The sequence below is a fragment of the Austrofundulus limnaeus genome, unplaced genomic scaffold, assembly GCF_001266775.1.
Source record: "Austrofundulus limnaeus strain Quisiro unplaced genomic scaffold, Austrofundulus_limnaeus-1.0 Scaffold213, whole genome shotgun sequence".
Taxonomy (NCBI): Eukaryota; Metazoa; Chordata; class Actinopteri; order Cyprinodontiformes; family Rivulidae; genus Austrofundulus; species Austrofundulus limnaeus.
Window position 1 is genome coordinate 110,000 of NW_013952615.1, and position 4,347 is coordinate 114,346.

At 37.2% G+C, this 4,347-nt stretch overlaps 1 long non-coding RNA gene across 3 annotated transcripts in view; it reads left to right on the forward strand.

Annotated features, from left to right (window-relative positions):
• The window catches only part of LOC106525124 (uncharacterized), a 17,891-nt gene that overhangs the window by 12,812 nt on the left and 732 nt on the right, over positions 1 to 4,347 (forward strand). The window contains exon 3 of one of the 3 annotated variants that reach the window (XR_001311071.1): positions 3,774 to 3,863. The exons of 1 other annotated variant lie outside the window; for it this stretch is intronic. This is a non-coding gene — a long non-coding RNA (uncharacterized LOC106525124). Of the gene's footprint in view, positions 1 to 3,773; positions 3,887 to 4,347 lie in introns of those variants that run through there. One more of the 3 variants, XR_001311070.1, reaches the window with a different exon arrangement.

The following is a 4,347-nucleotide window of genomic DNA, read 5'->3' on the forward strand; positions in this document are numbered from 1 at the left end:
ATAGATAGATAGATAGATAGATAGATAGATAGATAGATAGATAGATAGATGATTGATTGATTGATTGATTGATTGAGAGGTGCCCAAAGAGGGGCCTGTGGGCCATTCATTGGCACAATGACTATATAAAGGGCTGTACTGCAGTTAGTCAAAAACGTGGGCCACCGCACAGGCTGCTCGCTTAATCATTCAAAAAAAAAAAAAAAGACTGTACTTAAGAAGTATTTGTATTTCATGAATTCTATTATTGGATTTGGCCGCAGCCTTTGGATATATTTTCATTTTAGCGAAAAGGTCTTGGCTATGGTGCTAAACTGGGGTCATATGTTTTGTTCAAAATAAAAAAAATTGAAACTGAAAAATATTTTTGAAACTGGAAAAAAAAGTGAAACTGAAAAACAATGCATTACAATCTGGAAAAGTTTCCAGTTTCAAAATTGTTTTTCAGTTTCAGATTTTTTTTATCTTGAACAAAACACATGACCCCAATTTAGCTCTATACTTGGCAGCCTTGATAAATGTGTATAAACTGAAAGAGTTAGACTAGTTCATCCTAAATTTAACACATATTACTTATTTTATTACAGTATAGTAATTTCTGTATTTTTTGGGAGGTCACCTCCTAATAAATGTCCTTACAGAAAATCTAACTGCTCATTTTAAATCAATACTTTTACTATTAATACTTAAGTACAAAAAATATCAGATACTTTAAGACTTTTACTCAAGAAATATTCCTAAAGGAGACTTTAACTTTTACCAAAGTAATTTTTTGATAAGATACTTGTACTTTAGCTCAAGTTTCACTTTGTGGTACTTTATACAACACTGTCCTTTGGAGAGATTCAGATCAGCTCATGTGAGATGAAATAATAAATATCCAAACTGGAATCAGACAAAGCATGGATAAATTAAAAAGTGATGAACTGAAGGATGATGTTTTTCTCAGGTCTTTTCTGTTTCTGAAAAACACGACTTGCAGATACCGTTCTTCTGCTACAGTTTTTAGATCTAAAAACTGTCCAGTTTCCTATTTTTATTATTATTTTTAAACAAAGCTCCATAACTGGACATAAAATAAGTGGAAAAGAAACCAACATTGAAAGATTTTTAGAAAGTCTGTTCATTTTAGGTTTGAAGTGTTGGAAACAAAATGTGACTAGTTTAAACATTTGCACTCTAACAGATCTGAACCTACCTGTTCTGTACAGTAGCTGTCCTCCAAACAGCTACAGATTGGTTCAAATTAAAAATTTAAATTCAAAAATACTTGATTGATCCCAGAGGAAAAAAGAGAACGTGACAGGCAGCTAGCATTAGCATAATTGATGCTACATGGAGAGTGACCACAGTATCGCAGATAGTTACATCTCTGAACGTCTGAGGTGGAGGATTTTCACCCCACACCATCACGGACAGAGGAGGAGGAGCGCTCCGACAGCCTGACAGAAAAAAAATAAAAGCACACATCTGCAGCTGCTCACAAGATCGCTAGTTTAAATCAGGAATAAAAGTGTTGGGTCTTGTTTGACTGAAGTTCGGTCCGGTTCGCATACATTTCAACCTCTTTGGACTTTTACCTGTATAAAGAGCCCTAAAAATCCATAAATTTTGCAAAAAGTCCATACAACTCGCACCCGCCCCGGGGGTGGGGACTTATTTCTAGCAGCAGAACAGGTTGGAAGATGGCTGTTTGATGTTATTTATTGTTTTTTAAATCATCCTATAGGCTCTGACATGTTAGATAAATTTGAAAATGAGGTTTTTAAAATATCCATAAGACTTGAAAAAAAACCGTGAGATTGCTCTATACGTCCGTATACCTGCAAAATGACGTAAAATCCTTATAACGTACAGACAATCTGTACAAATTAACATGTGTGGGTTCAGGCTGAAGCTGCCCCGCTGCCTTTCTTTCCCCCCTCCCCTCCCGCTGTGCAGGACTACTGCTTGTGTTTGTGTGTGTGTGTGTGTGTGTGTGTGGAGAGAGAGAGAGCAGCGCAGCAGTCAGCTCTCCCCACCTGAGGCTGAAGGTCAACAGACGATCATGCTAAGCTTGCTAACTGTTCCACCCTCTGACTGCTGCAGGGGCGTGTCTTAGAGAGAGGCTTTTATACCAGAACACAGCCGCTGTGACGAAACCGTGGAGAAGACACGTCACCGTGGAGAGCCGTTAACCAATATGCAAATTAGCCTGCAGTACCACTGCTCTACCCATATGAGCAGCAAAAACACATTTTTAGACCAGATATTACAGATTTGAACAAATACGCACAAAAACATCAAAATTAGCACAGAAACAGTACTATATAACATTTTAGACACAGTTTGTCAGCTAAAAAAGTTAATTTGGGGGTAAGTTACTCTTTAGATTAGTTTAGGAAGATTAAACCTTTGGTCTAAAAATCTCAAATGCAGCAACCTTCCTCTGTCTTTTACAGGTTTATTCTTTCAACACTTTAATATTCTGTGAAAGTTATTCTTGCTCATGCATTAATTCTTAGAAAGAGGTTTCTCTTAGCTTTGTATTGGATTTTTTAAGTTACTTTGTCATGTATTTTTAATAATACGTCACTTGATTGGATATTTTGAATGTTTTCTGCTTCGACTTTAGCAGTAGCTGTAGTAAAATTTTATTTGCAGTCCTTTAATTTTGTGATTTTGTTGAGTTTTGTACTGGGTCCATGTTCGAGTTTCTTTGACATCTTTATAATTAATCATGAAATGCAGTAAAAACAACTTGGGAACATGTTTGTACAGCTCACTTGTTGAACCCTGGTAGAAACATGGAACTAAAAACAATCTTTAGTGTTTTTATTGTACGCGGCTCAGAAATCGGACTCCCTGTCGAATTATCAGCGAGGAAACTCTGGTGTGACAGTTTTGTTTCTGCTCCCCTTCTCTTTCCTGCTCTGCTAGCAAGGAAGTCTCTCTGCTTGTACAACCTCCTTCCTCCGCTTCCACATAGAAATACTTTTACATTTTTTTTTCTCCCACACCTGTTATGGTATGCTTGAGCTGAAGAAGTTTTGCCTAAAACTTAAATTGGAAAATGAGTTTCAGTTTTAACAGGATGGTTTAATAGCATTGACAGAACACAAGCATTTTCCTTTTTTTTAATTATTTAAATAAAATAAAAGTGTTTGGAGAGATTATTAAATTATGTTGTAAGTATAGAGAAACAATCCCTGTGCTGTTTTATATGAAGCTTAGTGTTGGGCAGGAAATATTCAATATCTGCTGGATTTAATTGTTTTTGCTGGCAGTGTGAGGAAACATGACTGGATCTCTTGGACCTGTCCTCTGGTTCTGGATGTTTAGTGGCACCAAATTGAGTTAGACAATTATTTATTGTTGAATTGTATGAGAAATGAACAAAAAAAATGATGTGGTTGTGCCACTGTTATGAGTAGTCTGTTTTCTGCCACTTGAAAGAATTTCTGTCAGAGTAGGGTAGGGTTAAGGTAGGGTAGGAGTAGGGTTAGGGGAGAGTAGGGTTAAGTTTAGGTTAATCTAGGGGTTGGCTAGGGTTAGGGTTGGGTTAAAGTAGAGTAGGGTTATGTAAGGTGGGGTTTGGGTCAAGGTAAAGTAGGGTTAAGTATGGTATTGTAGGGTTAAAGTTAGGTTAGCATAGAGGTAAGTTAATGTTAGGTAGGGTAGGGTTAGGTCAAGTAGGGTGTTAGGGTTAAGTTTACAGATTTACTGATATTTCATCAAAACTAATACCGGTACACACTAAAGTGTAAGGTTCATTGAACCCTTCCTATTTGCAGGAATACTCTAAATGAAGATCTGGATCTCTTGGACCTGTCGTCTGGTTTTCGGGTGTTTAGTGTTTATAAACTCAAGAGAACCAAGAATCAGTAAATAAAACTCTGTTTCTGTTTTTGTGTGTATTTGTACCTTCAAATTGAGTTAGATAATTATTATGACCTCCGCATGCGAAGCATAAGAGGGAGTCATATTGTTTTCGTACTCTATTTATTTATTTTTCTCTGGAGATTTTTGGTCAACCGTAGCACAAAAACAGCTGCACCGGTCAACATGAAATTTGGCAAGGCTGTAGATGAGTCTGACCTACACTGAGCCAGCCAACGGTTTTATGATAGACCCCATATTTGAGGAGGGGGCTCCTTTCAAAGAAGGGGTGTCTGGACATGCGAAAATGCTTATAACTCAGAAACTGTTCAACATAAAAGCTTCAGATTTCTTTTGTTGTTTAGCTCTGATGAGGGGCTATCCATCAGGCCCACCAATCAGTGGCCCCATCCCCCATGGACCCCCAATTTATCTGAAAAAGGGGTATCTGGACATACAAAAATGGTTTTAGCTCAAAAACTATTAAAC